General features: G+C 36.8%; 1 protein-coding gene across 1 annotated transcript in view; it reads left to right on the top strand.

Moving 5' to 3' along the window:
• FGF14 (fibroblast growth factor 14) overlaps nt 1-20,308 on the top strand; it is a 373,226-nt gene that overhangs the window by 193,760 nt on the left and 159,158 nt on the right. The window lies entirely within an intron of this gene.

Below are 20,308 nucleotides of genomic sequence, written 5' to 3'. Positions count from 1 at the left end.
CTCCTTGCTCGTATTCAGGACCTCACCTGCTGACTTGACCAAAAATCTGATCTATATTTTTACTCTGTAAAGGGATTGAAATGAATTCTAGTTCACCTTACACATCCCCAGAATGGCTCTTCAAATAATGTCCATTATTTCTGAGTGAAAGCAATATTGTGGTGCACAGGGTTTGTGCTCCATCCAATCCAAATTTCATTGCTACTATGAGCTTCTCCACTTCTCTTCTTGGTAGCTGGTTAACTGTGTCTTTACCATAAAAATTTATAGTATCTTCTCCCTTCCATTCTGACATTTGTGGCAGAGAAAATTTACCCACTCCAAAACTCTGAATTCATCCTTTGCACCTGTATTTAAGGGATTTAATGTCTGCAAGCTGGAAAGCCAATATTAGCTTGGTTACTGTGGTAACAGACTCATTTTCAGCAGCCTGTAATGAATGCTGCTAGAAGCAGCTCTGCTATTCTTGAATTTTATTTATGTAAATGTGTTTTAAACACCTTTCTCCCATATCATATCTCCTGCTAATAATCTCCAAGTATGAAGGTATGGTATTTGAGGCTGTGTGATGGTACATTTGGGTAAAGTAAACTCTGATGCTTTTGCAGAACTCTGGCCTATCACCCCAGTTAATTCCATACTGAAAATCTACCCTCAGAACTGGGTGCCTCAGTGAAGCTTCGCTCCTCTTGTCTGTTTTACAAAAACTTGTAGATTAAAAAGCCTTATGGCCTCTTGGTTTTTATCCACACTTTTTGAGAGACCAAAGAAGCCTGCCCATCAATGCCTTTGAAACTGGGCATATATCTCAGTTTAATAATTATGTTGGTGGAGATGGGAACATTGTTCCCTGGATTTCTTGTAAAGTGATAAAAACTCTTTAAATCACATCACAGAAAGCCCAAACAAAAAAACCAAAGAATATATTGAAAAGAATTGCTCATCATTATAAAGTACCTGCCAGTACCTTTATGGAATGCTTTTGTTTTCACTCTCAGTGCTCAGCTCTCTTTGGAGTCAAGTTTCCACAAATTTCACAAACATTTACTCATGCTAAAACATGGAGACAATATTCTGTAGGCATAACCACCATGAAACAAAAACCAAATATGTTAGTAACAAGAGAAAAAAATAGTACAGCCCTTAAAACAAGGCTAAAAAATTTATAATATTTGTTGACAACTAGGCCTTTCTTAGAGACAGACAGCTGAATAAGGGGAATAAAACCAGCATAATTGTCAGTGTCATAATTACTTTCTGATATGGGAACAATCATTATGTGATTTATACAAAGATTACAGAAAGTTAATTATGAGAGTGTGATGTAGGAATAAAATACAGATGCCTGCATTAAATTAATTCATTACTCAGAAGAATTTTGGAGGATGTTCCCTGCCCTGTGACCAGTAACTTCCCATGAACTCAGAAGGACACAAGCCTGGCCCTGAGGCAGAGGGAGGTTGGGCTGATATGATGGTTCACCACAATTACTCAATCTTTAAATGACAAACCCACCAGCAGTGCTAGTAGCACCACCGTGTTTTCCCTGCCTGCTGTGAAAAATGCTTTCTATAACTTGGAAGAATTATCACTGAAGTGTTTCTCCCTTGTGTCAATATGTTGTCTCCTCTGACTGCGCCCCAAAGGAAGCTATGAGAAAATATATAAAAAAGGTGTGTTTGAATTTGAGCACAGGGGGTCTCCAGGGTCAGCCCCAGCTCACCTTCTGTCTTTCACATTGCAGTACTTCTCTGAGAGTCTGTAAGCACAGTAGGAGGGAGGGACCAAAGCAGCAACAGCTGTATCAGAGTATTGCTTATCACCAGTATGGTACTTAGCAAATTCAGGTTTTCTATTCAGTACAGGGATGGGTTTTTTTCACTCTCTTGCTTCTCTCCTGGAAATCTCTAGTAGCATTTCTTCCCATTTGCTGCTCCATTTAAGAATTAATAATGTGTTTGTTTTACCAGAGATATGCAGGTCTTTAAAAAAAAAAAAAAAAAGAGGCCCCGTTTTTTATTCTGCAATTGTAGTCTACATTTTAAAGTGATGCTAGACTTTTGCTAGAAACAAGGATTAGACATCTTATTCTGTAACAGCATCTGTCTGTCTTCTGAGAGTCACATTTTGAATTTTCTATTTGAAAGGTAAATATACTTACCAAAGAGTGTTTTTCTTAGATGGGAGGACTAATCCTAGAGAAAGAAAGTGTCAAAAATTCCTCAGCTGCTTTAAGTTGTGCATGTGTGGATTACTAAGGCTAAAGTGCTGTTATGTTCAGCTTTTTCCCAGAAGGTGATGCTTGCTGGGGACAAGCACAAGAGGCAGTGATTTGGTCTGGCTGGCACTGCAGCACACAGGGTTCATCAAAGAGAGAATGATCTCTGGTAGCTCCTGTGCCTCTACTGTAGTGCTCAGACACATGCTCTGCAAAGTACCATCGCCTACTGGCTCAAACAACTTTTAAAATTCATAGGATAGTGTCCAGGGATTTGTTTTTTTAATTTACAGCAGAGAAATGATGGGTGTCAGCCCTGGAGGACCAGCAAAGCTCTGTGATAAATTGCTGGTGAGAGCAGAGGCCTTATGTGCATATGGAGAGCGGCAGAAAACGCATCAGCAGTGCTTTCTCTTGGGGGGATCAGTGAAAAGACACAGGGTGAACAGATGTCTCTGGCTTCTGCAGGCTTTCGCTAAGTTCCTCATTTGGACTGTTCGGGACTGAGTCTGCTCACAGACCTTGGCAAAAAGCAGCCTGTGCCAGAGCAAGCCTGTGCTCACTCTGCTTGTGCTTCTTCACTGGCCAGGAGGGGCCAAATCCTGCCTGGCAGGAGGGACCAGGAGCTGCAGCTTCTTGTCTTTCTGCTGTTCCAATTCATTTTTGCCTCACTGATCGTGCTGCTGTCTGCACTCATGACACAGATCATGTAAGGCTGTGACTGAATGATGGGAAGTGATGCCCAGAAATGATTCCCCATGTCCAGAGGTGGAGAGGCTGGAGCAGGGCAGACTCCAGGGCTGTATCACTGCTTCTTTATGGAGGCTAGGTTTGGTTCACATTCAACATTTTAAATTTTACCAGGAGACAGGACACAGTCTAATCTTGTTCTGCTGCTTTCATAGCCTTGCCAGACTGCATCATATTGCATAGAAAAAGCTAAAAACCTGCCTTTAATGTGTGATTCCTCAGATAAGCTATCTGAAAGCACACTGCTGCAAAGTTGAATAGATAGTGAGGTCCATGTTGTAAATTATGCTGGTTTTCTACTCAAAACAGAGCTTTCCATCAGGATGTGAAGGGAATAGAGAGTTGTTTAAGTATTCTGAAACATTTTAAATTTGTAACAATCTTAAAAATACTGTGCTTTAGGGAGTATAAATATCTGGGAGGGCTAATGAAAATGTTGGTGCTAAATGTGTTTGAAAATTATGGATTTGAGTACAATCTTGTGCATAGTTATTGGAAGTTATCATGTGATTATTATGATCTTGATATGGAATCAGGATAGGGAAAAAGAAGTAATAGATAATTCTCCTTACTTGTGTCCATTAATAGAATATTTATTTATTCTTATTAATAGGCTATCTCTATTTCCCTCCTTCCATTCACAGAAAAGTACTTCAGGGAACAATTAAAAGCATTTAACTCCTCTTTGTGTGTTGTTTAGCGATAAATTAGTTAATTTTTCCAATACCTGTGTCAGTTAACTATTTTAAGTCCAAATCTGAAGCTCAGTCAAAGCATCTCAGCTTATTTACTTTGAGAAGACAATGAATAGGGAGGTTTTTTTCCTTGCTAATAAAATTTTTAAAAAGAGATTTTAGCTGTTTTCTTATTTCAAATCCCCAAGTCACTACTGTGAATAAGTAATTTGACAGTACTGGTATAATGAGTAAGGGAAAAATTGATAGTGTTGTGGAGGTTTCTTTGGGTCATTGATAGCAAGAGGGCGTAGAGTCTGGTATTTTTGTGGGGTTTTGTTTGATTTTTGTTTTGTTTTTTCTTACTTATTTTAACTAGTATTGATAGCATCTGCTTAGCGCTGAAATCCATTTTTGCCGCTGCTGTATCAGGATGACCTCAGTCAGGAGTGGCCTGTAAAAATCTTGCAGTGTCTCTTGCAGTCGTGTCTCCAGCTGCACATTGCAAACAGATGTCAGTGTAGACCTCCTCCTGATTTAGCATGTCTCATTGACATGATTTATTCCTAGGCACCCTTGCTTCCTGGCTGACCACTGCTCGGTCACTACTCCTCCAAAAAAGCACCAACAGTGAGTCCTGCAGGACTACCTAGCTGGGCACATTTGGTGTGTGGGGCACTGTATCACAAGAGCCAATTTGAGTTTCACTGCAAGGCTGGGAGGCACTGGAACATGCTCACAGCTTCTAGGCAGAGATGGAGGAGTAGGAGGAGTGGCCATAGAGTTCCTGATGACATATTGCAGAACCAATGCAGTGTGAAGGCTGCAATTACTTCTGTGTACCAGTGAGAAATCCTCATGAGTACCCGCTTCCTGCAACATCCAGGGCCCTCTGTCTCCAGTGACATATCTGTGGTCCTGGCTGCTGAGGGTGGCATGAAACTTCCTCTAATGGACACCAAAGCATTTCATTGCCCAGCAGAATGAATTGTGAAGGCAGCAGAGTTTCTCATGAATCCTCACTGTGTTACAGAACCCTGTGGCATAACTAACACCTGCCCATTGCAAACTGCAGGAACAGCTGTAATATTCAAATGCAAATGCTACTTGATGTCAAATTTTCAAGGGAATTAAGAAAGTTGCAAGCTTTCAATATTAACAATTTGTATTTCTTTTCTTGATGAAGAATTCCATCATAATAGCACAGAACCATCATGCATTTTAATTAAACAACTGAGAGTGCAAATATGTAATCAATGAGAATAAAGCTTAAAGTGTCAGCAGTAAGACCTCCACTGCAAAACTGACCACAGGGCAAAAACAGAAATTTTATTTTTTTATGGTGAAGTCTTCTTTTGCCTCAGTTTCAAGGTTTTCTGGTGATAAAGCAGTATGTATTTATAAGGCAGTAATAACCCTCGATTTAATGGCAGGATATACTCGAAGAAAAAGATAATTTATTATTAATACATTTTCTAATGAGCTGTATGCCATAGGGAAATTGAGCCTAGAAATGTGAACAATTGATAAAAGACTGCTGTATTTTCTCTATCATAGGAGAAAAATGAAATATGTATGTAAAAGACACAAAAATGGGACTAGTTTAAAAGTAGGGTGATTTTGTTTGAAGGCATTTGCTTCCTCCCTCTGCTGTTTATTTTATTTTAGGATTTTCTTCCACAGTTTTCACCCTCACCTTCTGGAACTTGTATATCTCTTTAAAGCAAATTGTTGTAAAGCATATTTAGTGTCTCGAGTATTAATACCAAGCTGCATTATTCATCAAAATTTCTACTAGCATGCAGTAAGTGGTTTAAAGGAATACTGCCTCAAATAAAATCTGCTCTTTTAAAAATAGCACATTTCAAGCACCTCATTTTGTTGCATTTTGATCAGATTTTGTCATCTTGGGGGGTTATTGGTGGGTTTTTTTGTTTGTTGTCTTTTGTTTTGAGAGAAGTATCTGTGGCCAGCCAATTGGGAAAAACTGCAAAGCTCCCCATGTGCAGACCTTTCTCTAAAGTTCATTTGGTTGTGTTTGAATCCCTCCAGTGTTAGTTTTGGTTCAGCATGCTGGCCAATTGAATGTACACATGGCGTTGTCTATCTCATGCTTTACCAGTGTCATATTCTTTGTGACCAGGGTTTTTTTGTTTGTTTGTTTGGTTGTTTTTTTTTTTTTTTTTTTTTTTTGTATTTGGTTATTTCTATTGAGCTGACTTGGTCTTTTTTGCTAAAAGCAACACTGACTTTTTCTATTCTAAAGTAAATACCTCTTGTTAACAGACTCCTGATGGACCTTAAAGTGTACTGGCATATGATCAGCTGCAGGATGCTCATTGCTGGCACACAGTGGGAGCATGATTGTCCTTTGTGTGTGCTCCTCGTGCTTCCTGGTTCAGATTTGTGCTGAGGGGAGGAGGGAGAGGCAGGCTGAAGTCCTCTATCCTTCCCTGCTGCCACACATGGCACCCAGGCTCATGCCATATAGCACAGTGATGGCTTCTGCAGAGACCAGAGCTGCGCTTTTTTTCCTGGATGGGAATTTACTGTTTGGGATTGATTATCTTGATTATATTGATATGGTGATCTAAAGGCTGGAATGTAGGCAGCAGTATGCAGCATGTTCAAATTTACTGGTTCAAACCAAATGTCCAACCAGCTCTGTTTGCATGACCCAATAATAGGTAATTGGAAAACAGTAAGAAGAGGGTGAGCAAGTAGGAATGCTTTTTCCAGAAGGTAGTTTTGCACTAACAAGAAGTTTAGGCTCTTCCTGAGTCAGAGGCAGTATACTTTTATTAATTTGACTCAGAAATTTTGCCCAAGAGCTGGTCAAATCAATTTTCAGGTCTTTTGATGCCTTGATTTATCTACAGCATTTAGTGACAAAGAGCTTGACCCTGAGATTTTATTTCTTTCATGCCTGTTCTCTCACAGCTTCACCAGTGTCAGGGTTCTCATGTACTTGCTCTCTTTATATGTTCTCTGTGGCACTTCTGAGTTTACAGAAAACTCATCCTCCCAAGTGACAGCAGTATAGCTCTCAATGCTGATCCTAATTTGTGCAACACTTCTAGGTAAAACAATTAAAATGCTGTGGTTTTTCCTGGCATTTCCCAATATTTTTCAACAGAATCTATTCTGAACTTTTACCTAAAATCCAGAACATGTTATGGGAATGGAAGCAACCAACATCTGAGTTTGGGGTTTTTTTTTTCCCCTTTCCTTTATCAGCTGTTTCCTGGATCTGACTAATGCATTTTCTTTAAAAGAAAAAAACACAAGCATCATCATATTCCACCACCCCCAGCCAACCTGACCTCTACCGTCCCCTCTCCCCAGAAAAAGAAAACTAGCTATCCATTCCAAGAAAATCTTCCTAAATTTTATTTTCCTTACATGGGATCTAAATTTTTGGCTGCACCATTAGGAAAAAATAAAATATTTGCTTTACTTTTATAGTTCTACATGTATGTATGAGATGTATGAGAGTGCATGAATAATAACAGTTTTTTTCAGCAGTTGCTATGGAAAACAATTTTGCGTGGTGAATCATACTTTGACTTTTGTTAAATAAAGTCATCCTACTTATTTTATAATACTTTTAATTACATGTATTTGTTGAAAATTAAAATGTTAAGAAGTAGGATGTGTGTTTGAGTGAATACACTTGAAAGAAGATTTTTTTTGTTGTTGTTGTTTTGTCCATTGGATAATTTGTGGCATTTTTAATTCCTCTCTGTAAAAGAAAATATCTCAGAGTATCATAGAATAGCAGGTTGGAAGGAATCTCAAAAGTCATCTGGTCCAAATTTCTTGGTGAAATCACAGTCTGGCCAAGATGGCCCAGGACCCTGTCCAGGCAAATCTTAAAAGCGCTCAGATCTGGGGAATCCACCACTACCCTAAGGAAAATGTTCCAATGGCTGATTGGTCTCAATGTCAAAATGTTCTTCTTCCATCCTTGGAATGGAATTGGAATCTCCTCAGGGGTAAATTGTACCCATTTCCCCTCAGCTTTTCTATGTGACTATTTGCAAAAAGGGAGTCTCCACCTTTCTTTTAGTCATCCTTTAAATAATGGAACATGGTAATGAGGTCTCCCCTCATCATTCCTTTATTCTTTTCTCAAGGCTGAGCAACCCCAGCACTCTCAGCCTTTCCTCATATGGCAGGCTTCCCAGTCCTCTGATCATCCTTGGTGTAAAATCCTTTGAAGTGTAAGTGGTATGCAGGAACAGTTGGGAGGGGTGGTTTCCCTGTCCATAGGACATGTCAGAATTTAAATTCATTCTGTTCTGCAGCAAGCTGAATGACTGGAGATGAGCTGACGTGCACGTGCATATGTCTCAGAATAGCTAATCATCCAGTTAAGACCTAACTGCAATTTGTTTGCCATTCTACTATATTTAGTCATTGGACCAAAAAAAGCCTGGTAATCAAAACTCCCTGGGGTATGGAGACCAAGGTTAAAAGGTTTTGCATCAAGTGGATTTTTTATGGGGTCTCCATATACCAAGTGTTGCCCTTAGTGGGGATGTGATTTAAATATTACTCCTTCCGGCTGCCTTTTTTCCCCAGTTTTTTTTCTTTCCACTTCCCATAAAAAAAAAAAAAATCCATTCTTGTGAAAAGTGAAAAATATATTCCAGCCAAATATTTAGATTTGGCAAATGATTATTTTGACATCTTTTGAAATCTGCTCCATATCTCTGTGTTTTTTAAAATTAAGTTTCAAAAATACAATATCACTTTCACTTCATCACTTCATGAAGAAATTGCTGATAGGCTGCTTTTAGACCACTAAGTGAAATACACAGGTAGTAGGAGAAAACTCCTAGTTTCTATTAATATTTCTGGACAGGAGCTAAAATAGTTTAAATAAACAGAAATAAGGAGTAGAAAGTCAGCATAGCAGACTAGTGTTTTGCAAATCAAATTATGGTAAAGAAACATTTAAGTCTTTATTAATTATTTTTTTCATTCCTCATCAACTCCCTTTACTGATTTTAACATCAAATCTGATATATCTAACCTTTAGAGAAAGGACAAAGAAGCCAAAATCTGACATAGCCATCTTCACAGCTATTTCTTCCCCTAAAGAAATTTTTTCCTTCTGAAGTTGTTTCATGAGAACCTTGACATTTGCAGCTGGAATTAAATATAAGAACTGTTAAAAGAAGGTCATATTCATTTTGGCCTGCTCTATTTTTTTTTTTTTTTTTTACTCATGTGGGTTATAACAAATTCAGTAAGTTATCCAACTGGGAAATTTAAATTGCCCTAGCACTTGTGAAAGGGAAGCTAAGATAATGAAAGAAAAACATGCATGTGAATAAAACAAGAAATTCCTGGCAGTATCAGATGCAGTTCAGCATCTGAACTGCAGAAAGCCTGTGACTTAATTTCATCTAAAGGATAAACTAAATCCAGGTCTTGAAAAACGTTAGTCTCTGTCTTACCCCTCTACTTAGGTAATCACTGTTCTTCTTTACCAGAAAAAATAAACAACCAAATGAATCACATACAATTTCTATTTTAATCTTTTCACATTTTTGCCTTTTTTGCATTTTCTTCAGCACCCTTTTCCAAGTTTTAATTAGATGAAATGAAGAGATAGCACCAAAAATTGTTGCTTCCATTATTTGCTACCTGTCTGGAATCTGAACATATTTGTATTCACCTGATTTATCTCTATAAAGCTGCAGTATTCTATTCCTACCCATCCCAAATCTATCAAGACTTTCCCTTGCAAGTCCTAAAAATTACATATCATTTGTAAGGAATGACAAACTGAGACCGGAACTCTGAGCCTTATGCCTTCTAATTTCATGCCCTTCGTGATGTTCTTTGCATTATTCTTGTTTCAGATAGTGCTCCTCTAGCTCATTAATTTTTCTCTTGTTAACAGGAGGAAAAACTTTTTGTGACAATTAGTGATGCATGGTTTCAAGTCTTCAAATGGGATATATCTCAGTGGTCAAACAGCAATTGGATTTCTTGTCTCAGTACAATGCCTTATTATCATTTCTTGTTTTAGCACAAGCTGAAGTAAAAAAAAGAATGAAGCATTATGGAAATAAATTACTGTAATGCACTGGATTTACCTTGAAAATTTGTGAAGTTAAGCAGATATAATTACTTGCATACAAGTTAAGCCAATGATGCATGAGTTAGATTAACAGAATTTGTATTAATTAATCTGTATACAGGAAGAAGACAAGATAGTGCAAAGTAAATTACATTTCTCCTTTTTATGTTCTAGTTTTCTCTTTATTTCTAATATATTTTTAAAGGTCATTGTTTTATGTGGACTTAATAATACTTAATAATACTTTTTTATATTTGCATATGATTCAGCAGTGAGTATTATATATTACCTAATAACCTGTAAATAGCTGATCTTACAATTTGCTGAATTTTATGAGTGTAGTGTGGGATCCTTGTTTTTATTTCCAAATTAAATTTCTTCAACTGTAAGTAAATAAAAAAGAGTACTGGTGCATTCTATTTCTTTTTTAACAGAAAAAGAATGTTATGTATTGATCAGGACTGTTGCACTTTTATGGTAGTATCAATAATATATCTTCTGTTCCTGATTATTGAATCATTTTCAGAGCTCTCTTTTGTGTCATAACATTCTGTAAACGTAATTGAAAAGGTACAATCATTGTCTACCTTAGGGTGTTTTACAAGTTTCTTATTTTGCTAGTGCATTTAGAAGAAAACCAGAGTAGTTTATTGGGCAACTCCATTAGTCTTAGCTATGCTTCTTATTCAACATTACCTAGAAGAGTTTAAAACTTTGGCTGTAGTGATAAAGCCATAATACTACTGTTAGAGCAAATTAAGCTGAGTGGGGCAAAGTGTGGAAAATAACAAAAAGATGGTGATGCATCATAGAGGAGATGGAGTGTGTGTGCTTCATTTCATCATTTTGATGGGTGGCTTTCCCCAACACACACCTCACCTGAATCATAGTGGATGAGTGGAGATGAGGCATTGAACCAAGCTGTAAGCAAGTTCAGTGGAACACAACCTTAATTTTTATCATTGGCATTATTTTGGGATTTCTTCATGGGAAAAAATGCTAAACCTTTGGATATTGAAAATTGGTTTTATCAGCCAAGAGCTGACAAAAAAGTTTGCAATTTCCAAAGGCACATCCAGGAACTAGCTGAAAATATTTTGGTTTTTTTTAAAGTCTAAAATCTCAAGTGTTGTATTCTCATGAACAAAATCTGTCTTTATTACAAAGCTTAAAAAATGTTTTCTGTGGCTTCTCACAGTAGCTGCATGACTGTATGACCTATGCTAGATTGGCCTCTCTGATTTTTCTCTTCTTTCTACTTATTTCATATATTATTGAATATAGATGAGTAGCTGTAAGTTTGAATTACCGTAATTTTTCTTCATTCAGCACCATATACAATTAAATGAAGTGTTTAACTGCATAATATTTCAATTACATGACCGAAAACAGGGTCACAAGTGTTTTTAACAAGCTTTTAACAGTTATCCTAAAAAATGCTTAATCATTTCTGTTTAATAACTTGTACTGAGGTTGTTCCAAAGTTTTGTTAATTAAAATTAATTCCATTAAATACTTAAATTTTTGTTCCAGTGTTAAAGCGGATATTTCACATCTATTCCTTGTGATCTCATACTGTATATGTAGCAAGGCAAAATTCTGAGGCAGTAAATTCCACAGATCAGTGCAGACAAAGATATGCTTGTTTGCATACATAAATTCGGCTCGTGACATGGTTTGTGTTTTTCCACCATCATGATGTGCAAGTCTCCTGTTCCTTGCACGTGGTCTTCTTCTCCCTGTTTCCTGAGCAGAGGCACCAGGCGAGGGGGCGTATGGAGCTGGGTGGATTCAGTCACAGAGGAGGCTGGAGAGAGCACAGAACAGCCCCCGTGCTTTGCACAGCCCATCATCATTTCTGTTCTCTGGAATTTATCACACGCACTTCCCTGGCCAGATAAGAGTGATTTATTCCAAACCCTTTTATCAATGGGGCATTTATTTTAGCGTCTCCAAGTTTATCTGATATCAGAAACCATATCTCTACTTATCAGGGACAAAAGCATCAGTTAATGTGAAAATGTAAGCACCATGCTGGCAGTGCTGAATTTATAATATTGCTTACAGTGCTTTTCTGAATGATGTTACAAAAGCCCACATGAATGGTGTATAAAAGATGCTCTTGCTGTGGAAGACAAACATGATTTGCTGCTGTGTGCAGTGGTGCCTTCACTCCTTGTGGGGAATAGCTGCGTCCTGTGCTTTTCTGAAATGCCGGAATGCGTTCGAAATGTCTCAGACTTTAATGTTAAGGATAATAATAATAATAATAATATTGAGTCACAAAACTGAAGGTGGGGAAATCTTAGAAATATAGAAAAAATTGCACAGGGGAATTTCTGATATTACCTAGGCATTGAGACTTCCATTTAAATTCAGTATGTGTTGCTTTCTCCAGAAACACTGCAGCTAATAAGTGTTTCTGAACAGATGGGTGCAATAAATAATGGTTGCAATTTCAGAGAAACTGTTATACTTAACCAAAGGTGTTCTCATGAAAACTTTATTTACAGAGTGTAATTAACTTCCTGCCTTTTCAGGTTCCTGCTTCGTACAAGTAACTGAAACAAATAGCTTTCTTATTATTATCTTCCTGCACTTTCTTCTCTCTCATTCACCTAAAAAAGTTACGAAAATTTTCACCTTTTTATGTTTCCTATATTATTTGCAAAATTTTGCCATTTTGACTTTACTGAAATCTGAAGATCATTTTGTTTGGTTGTAATTGTCAGGAATTTAAGAATACAAAGACTGAGAAACTTGTGTAGAGTTTCATCCTCTTAATATTCGAGGCAGAACAGCTATCCATTTTTAATTTTTTCCGTTTCAGATAGTGATATTTTTTCTTCTTTTCCACTATACATCTGAGTAAGGTGTTCCAAAATATCACTAGTCTGATATTTAAAAGGTTGGGGGCTTTTTTGTCCATAATTCATTTGCTCCTCCATAACTCGCATTCATATATTCCCCAATTCTGTTGTAATTTTATCCTGAAGGAATGTTTAAAACTTGAAATACTTTTGAAGAGTCAAATTTTTCACAAAATCAGATCCTTGTTTACTGGAAGAGTAAATAAAGTCTCAATTAATTTTAATTTAAAAATAAAGCCTCAAATTAATTTTTTGTTTTGTATTCAATACAAATGTTCAGGCTTCTCACGTTTAGGGTCCAATTCATGGTACAACACAGAGTTACAGCCCAAGACAAAGAGCATATCTGCTGTCTTTGCAGTGATATCTAACTGAAATTTTTTGCTTGAACATGAATGTCCTTTGTGAAGTGTTTTGGACCAAAGTAGTTAAGTCAGTGCTGCTATTTTGAATGAGCTTGCTGGGCATATTCAGATTTGCCTTCCCAGTTCTGGTTTCTAGGAGAGATTTAACAACTGAAGAAATCCACATCAGTGGGAGGGGAGAAAGGAGAATAGGAAGTAGGTTGATTAACTTAAACAGGAGATGGAAAAGCTGTAAAAGGATGGAAGGATGAAAGAGAAGGGGTTTATGAAGACAGTAAGGATTACAACAGTCATACCCACTCACCATCACAAAGAATTCAGTGAAAACTGACTAAAGAGTTGTATAATGTCATTTATCCGGTACCATTTGTCATGATCAACAAATACTTGTTAACAAAGATGCTACTCCTGCATGTCTATTAACTCTTCATCACTGCAGAGGGGAAAAATCCTGATAGTGATGTGCATAACAGTAGTGTCCAAGACCCCAGATTTAGCTGATGCTGATGGGTCTGATTTCTGTTGTCTTAGTGCTTCTTGCTGCTTTTCTACCTGACCCAAAGTTACATCAGGGCAAATTGTGGGGAGAGCAAAGCCTTCTGATAACTCCTGGTCCATCAAGAGGATGAAGGAGATGTGGACAAAAAATTACTGGAGCTCTGAAAGATGAACTCAGATATTTTTTGCTGTGAAGGTGGCTTTTAGACTGATATCCCCAGCTGCAAGGCAGTTGATTCATACTGGATTTTGGAGGCAAGGCTTTTAAGGAACTTACAGGGATGCAAAGTTTTACCTGATTAATAGTGTTTAATCATTTTATATTTTGGAAGGTGCTCAGGAGTACTACTTGTTGTGGCTTCTGTACAGAAATATATGTGACTGGTTGCACCCCTTGAACTCTTACGTCCTCGTAATTTCAGACATGACACCTGTGTATTTTCTCTCAAATTACTTTGGATGATGAACACTTAATGTGCATTTTGGAATTTGACCAAATTGTATGTCTTTATAGCATATAAAGTAAATGTTCTTAAGAGAAGAAAATTTTTAATTTCTTACATTTTCTCCTGGTTGCTATTTTTCATGTGAGTAGGGATAGCATAATTGTAGACATATTTTGTTTCTATTACATGGTTTGACCAGAATGAATAACTAAATATTTTTGTTCCTTTTCTTCTGATAATAAATTTATAACACCTGGGTAACTTTCACTCTGTAGTAAATTGATTCCTTTTATAGTAAAATTACATATTCTTTTAAGCTTTATAAATACCTTGTAATTTTGCTCTTCATAGAAAGAATAATTCTTTAAACCTCAATCTTTGGGAAGAGTTTTACAAATAATACAATCTCTTGGGTTTTGTTAAGTTGGGATTTTGAAGAAGTGGGATTGAGAGGTGCACTGAATGAAAATATAAAGACCTACCACTTCCAGTGTTCATTTGCGTAGATTTTCTTAAAGTATTTTGCAAGGATGAATTTGAGCCCAAGTGAGAACGATAGAAGTTATGAAAGCTGAAGGTGAATGCACAGAATGAAATATTTTGTAAATGCTCCTTGGCGTTGAACTGTAAACCATGGTTAGCAAAGTTAGAAACATGGCCAATAGTAAAATTCTTCAAATACAGCAAGTTCTCCCAATTACTAATAACAAAACCAAAACCAAAAAACCCCCAAAAACAAAAAAACACCAAAAACAAATGAAAAAAAAACCCCAAAACCCCCCAAAAATCCAAACAAAACAAACAAAAAATAAATTATCTGACAGGCTGCTGACGTTCTACTTCAGAAATCCCATATAAGAGGCGTTATGAAGCTGGAAAAGTTGTATTCACATGCTTCAAGTGACTTAACATGTGGTAGTTTCACAGTGGGCTGAGTTTGTCCCATGTGAGGACACCATGTCCAGAAGGTTTGGTGTTCTTGCACATAGAGTCTCCTTGAAGTGTGGCAGCATCATCCCTCTATGTCAATAACAGCTGATTTCCCCTTGTCTCAGTTCAGGAACAGTGTATTTGTCACTCTTCCTGCTGCCAGCTAAGAAGGACATTTTCTCTGGGAAGAGAAAAATCTTACAGCTTTTATCTTCTTTTTTTTTTTTCCCCAGTAAAACTCTTTAATGTATTCAAAGAATTTCCTAGTAGTATGAGAAAATTTCAGTAAGATTTGGAAAGCTTATTTGTAAGTCGAACTTTGTGAAAATTTTTTAACTGGGTAGATTTTGGAAGCTTTCTGTTCCCCAGAGCCAAAGATAGTAGTTTACAAGAGAATAATTTAACTGTATTTTACACTGCATTTTTAAAAGTGCTGAAATCAAGAGAGTGTGCTGAAACTGTGGCTTGTTGTGCAAGATATTGATTAAGATGAAATACTGTTGGTAAAAAACCCCAGTTCATTTATTGACCTAAATTTGATGTCGAATATGATGATTAAAACCCTAAAATTTATGTGCAATTATTTTATAGTTGTCTGGTGCTCATCCTTTTGATTTTCCTAATAATTAGGGGTTAACTGTGATGATACATAGTGAGTATCCTTGCAGGGTTTGTAATTTGAACCCTCAGCCTACTATATCCTACTGTAACTCCTTGCATATGGGTAAGTGCAGAGGAGGTTCCTTTTGCATCAGCAGGGGATGGTGGTGGTGAGATTTAGCATTTAAGATGTTAAAAAAGTTCTCAGCTGCACTTCAGTGTGGGTATTCCTCTTCCATTAAGTGTTGGATTTAGTTTGTCTTTACACTTCAGAAAAAAGTTCCTAGTTCTGATGGATGTGTGTGTGATTGATTGGCTACAACCCGATTGATCAGATTGAAGTAAGTGTTCAACTGTATTTGTTTACAACATTTTTATATTTATTTATGTTTTTAATCACCTTTAAAATGGAAGACTTTTCAGTTATGATTGTTTAGCTACAGTATTCCAGACTGAGATGGTGATGTTATTGAATTAGGTGTTTTTCTTTTTTGGATGGTACAATATTTTTTCCATGTTACTTTACATCTTTTGAGATGAAAATGGTAAAACAGAACAAGTGCTGTTTTTTTCTAAAACCTCTAAGACTCTCAGAGCTTTCTTTAAATTGAAGACCCAACAATTCACCTTGAGAATTGCTAAGAGCCCTACAGATATTGCAGGGAACTCTTCAGTGTCCAGCTCTTTCAATTTACTGGCTCCTTCAGCTACAAAACGCATATCCTCTTCCTTGCAGTACCCAGTGCTGCTTCCCTTGAACTTCTTTGTTCAGGGATTAATTTTCCTCTCTGGTGATTGCATAATGCTGGATTAAATGCAGATCTGAGTCCTTGCCACAGTCAGAATATTCCACAATGATCTTGGGATAACATCAGAAATTTGAACATTTGAGTGGATTTTTTTTCCCCTGGCCAATTGAATATCAGTCTGCTGCAGAAATTTGAAGGAGACTGGTCAGTTTGGCCAAGGATCTCCCTGAGTGTCAACTCTTGCAGAAGTCAAGAATGGAGATTACTGTCATCCTTAAACATGTCTGTCCTGTGCTCCTCTGAGGAACCTCCACAAATGGAATGCTGGGAGACACTGCTGGCCTCTGACACTTGTGATGTGACAGGGCCCATTTCCGACGCTGCTGCACATCACCTGGCTCTTTGTTCATGTTCCCTGCTGTATAAACAGTGCTCATGTGCGAGCAGTAAGAGGGAAAGCACACACTGCACACGCATGAGGGTGCTGAACATCTGTAAACACCCACTCCCGGGTGTTTACAGATGTTATCCATTGCTTAATGATGTGCAGGTTGGCAGGAGCAGTGCTACAGGTCAGGGAGGCTCACATATATCTTGGGGCTCATTTGTGAGAATATGGATAGCCTTTCTTTGGGCAGTTTTGATGCAGAAAATTTATCATGTGCATGATTACCATGTTGACTGATATGAAGTGAAATTCGGTCATGTTTGCCTTATTTGCTGCAAAATTTTGAAATTCTTTGAGGTGGAAATCCATTCAATACTTTTTCTGTGAAATATTCAGTAGTGGGATATGAAGCCAGGTTAAATGATACTCTTTTGAAGGATATCTGGTAAGGAAATTATTATATTCCATCAGACTAGGCTGATAAAGTATTTAACCTAGATATTCTTTTGTTGTACATATTAGAAGCTATCATGCTTTATTCATTTGGTAAATATACTTTCTATTTCAGAAGGTCTGACTACATTTAGGTGAGCAGACTCTTGCTTTGCATCTTAATTTGATTAAGTCTTATACTGTTCTTCCTTATTATTTCACAAAGTTAAGAGTGTGTGTGTAGCAGGCTACATAATTTTTCCACTTGTCATGTTTGCAGAGCTGGACATCATGCTGGAAATATTTTTCAGGTTTAAATTAATTACAGTACCATTAAGGTGATTTACGTTTGGTGTCAATGGAAGAAGATTAGGTTTTCTAAACTAGTTTTTTCTTTTTCTAAAACACTGGCAAAATACTCCAATCTTATATTGCCATCAAAATAAGACATCAGCTTTTTTGGAATATGCTAAATGTGTCAGTTGCTAAGCATTTTGGAAAATCTTTTTTCAGTACCTGAGTGGAATCTGGGCAATTACAAAAATCATGCACAAATAATTTCCTAATGGCTTTTTTTTTTCAGATTGTCATGTGAAGGAGATAGGTCAGTATTCACTTATTCACTTTTTGGAGAACTGTTGCAGGACCATGTGAATGTGCACAAATCTAGTCTGTAATCATTACTCTATGTGGCAAGATCCAACTTACAAAGTGTGAGTAATGCTTAGTGAAAAGGGGCTTTAAAATGTACAAAAGGCACATAAATACTTAATTTTTCATGGACTTTATGGTTTCTTTCTTTTTGAGCTCATTCTTGAGATTTTTTTAGTAGAAGAACAAATAATTTTAAAAAATAGATTAGGAAATGAAGCAGACATTCGTCGTTGTGCACAATGTGTTGGACACACAATAATAATTGCTGATGCAGGCTAGGTACCACTCAACAGCTGTCTGATCTGCAGACTGGACAAAATGCCAGCCCTGGATTCAAGCTGTTACAGACCAAGATAATGTGTTCTTATTACTTCAGCACATGATATACTTTTTAAAAAAGTAAGCAAGCAATGTACTGAGCGGACATAATCAACATTTCTACAATTGATATGAGTCAACTTAGCTCATATTCTAGCGCTTGGGAAGGCTTACAAGTTAAAAAACAGCCCAGTTCTTACATGTTAGAGTGAATTATCAGAACATACCGAAAGATCTCAGTATTCAAATCCAGTTCCACAACCTTCAGCATTTAATTGTGTGTCTAAACACATAGATGTATTTTTTTATAGGTTCTAAAACTATTTTTGGCAGTCAGTGTGCTAGTGAGACCTACAGAAAACTGAGATTTCTAGAAAGGTATTGAGGTGTCATTTATTTCTCTGCTCTCTTCTTACTGCGTGGCTGTTTCTTTCATGTATTTCTTCTTTTTGAGACTAATTATAGTTTCTTAAAATCTATTTTCAGTTCTTTTAAATGCCTGCTTCCCTCATCTGCTAATTGTCTTCTATTTTAGTTTCTTCTGATGTTATTCTCCCCCTGACACACACAGGCATGCACACACACACAACCCACGCACACTTTCTGTTATTCCGTTGTCTCCAATTCTTTTCTCTCCTCTGAATTGTAAATCCTCACTCTCTTCAAATGGGAGTTCATCTTGTGTAGCTGGGAATAAGACTTTCTCCTCCAGGTTAGCTATCTTGCCCTCAACACTTCAGACTTTCATATAAAACCAACATGTAGCTCTTTATTTTCTCATCACGTGTTCCTGTTTTTCTGTTTTATAGCAATTTTTGCATCTTTTGTCTAGAGGAGTTTCTCTTGTCTTTCATGATGGCCATTGTATATTGTTCACTGAAATTTTGGGGTGATATTGTAATTATTTTATCAGATTCACACTTAGATTACTACTTTACATTAGAAAGCTAATCATTCATTGCATATTCTCAAACACAAAAAAAATATGTTTTTATTGCCAGAAAGTCAAAATATTACAAGTTTTTCTATCTTGATGTGGAATTAAAAACTCTAGTAATCTTTCCAAATAAATGATGGACAAAGAGCCACAGCTGAATTACTTTGCACAAATATGGTATAGTTAGACATGTTATAAAACTATATAAAAATTGTATAGTTAGACATGTAACTTGTACTGTAGTAGTACCATAAAGGCCTAGTCCCAGTCCAGAAATGCACTGTGTGCTGTAAAAGCAAGCAAAGTGAGTTGTCATGCTCGAGCTTCCATACAGCTAGGGAATGACATCCTTCCTTGAAGCAGCATCTCTCTTAGATACATCAGTGTAAGAAATATGATGGAGCTTAGTTGCAATATGATGTTATTCTAGTATTTATTGTATGAGCCTAATAGAGTAATTTTCTTTTCTTTTCTGAGTTTCTGGTTCTCCTTCAGTCCCCATAACCATGTCCTGTAAGACCTGCATTTAACTGCAGTGCTTCCGTCCTAGAAGTTCATGCTGTCTTTTCTTCTGATCTTGTATGTAATTTTCTTCATGTAAAAATGGCTTGAAACAATAAACTTGGTATTATCAAACCCTAATTCTTTACGAAGCAAACCTGGGAGAGCAAAAGGTGCTCATTTATAAATGAAATTAACTCATTTAATTATATATAATTATATATACCAGCTGCATTTTTACAGCTGGTATTTGCTTGACACATTGCCTGTTCACAGTGCAGTGAGTGATTAACTGTGGTGACTGGACAATAATTATTATTTATATTGCAATTTTTGAGCTGTTATGTGCATACAGGGTAACTTTGGTTGTGCTATGGGGGCTGTTGAGCCAGAGAAGGTAAAAAAAAAAAAAAAGTGTCTACAGTTCACTGAAAGCTCCAATATGTGCATTTATAGTGAGCTAATGAGTATACTAGCCTAACTGGCCTGAACATTACCTCCCAGTCTAGACTCTATTAACCCTTATTTTCACTGTAAAGATAACCATTAAAAACTGAAAAGACTCTGGAGAAACACAATTTGTGGTCTCATGAAGCCCACTTGAAATGTGTCTGAAAAATGCCTGGTCTCTTTGATTTAGTAAATTTTACTATTATTGTAGATTTATATTTTTTTACTTCCTGAGTAACATTGTTATAGGAGTAAAGGCCCGAAAAACAAACTCAATTTCTCATCTAGTATGTATTTTCTCCCTTTTTTCCTTCCTTTCTTACAGAAGGAAAAATATCTAAGATGTTGTGTGGTGATTGAACTCTATGCTCATCTTTCAGAGATAGCTGAACCTTAACCAAAGAAATGTTCTGTCCTTTTTTTCACACTTTTTC

This window comes from Haemorhous mexicanus, chromosome 2 (assembly GCF_027477595.1).
Source record: "Haemorhous mexicanus isolate bHaeMex1 chromosome 2, bHaeMex1.pri, whole genome shotgun sequence".
Lineage (NCBI taxonomy): Eukaryota > Metazoa > Chordata > Aves > Passeriformes > Fringillidae > Haemorhous > Haemorhous mexicanus.
This window is presented reverse-complemented; position numbering and strand designations above follow the sequence as displayed.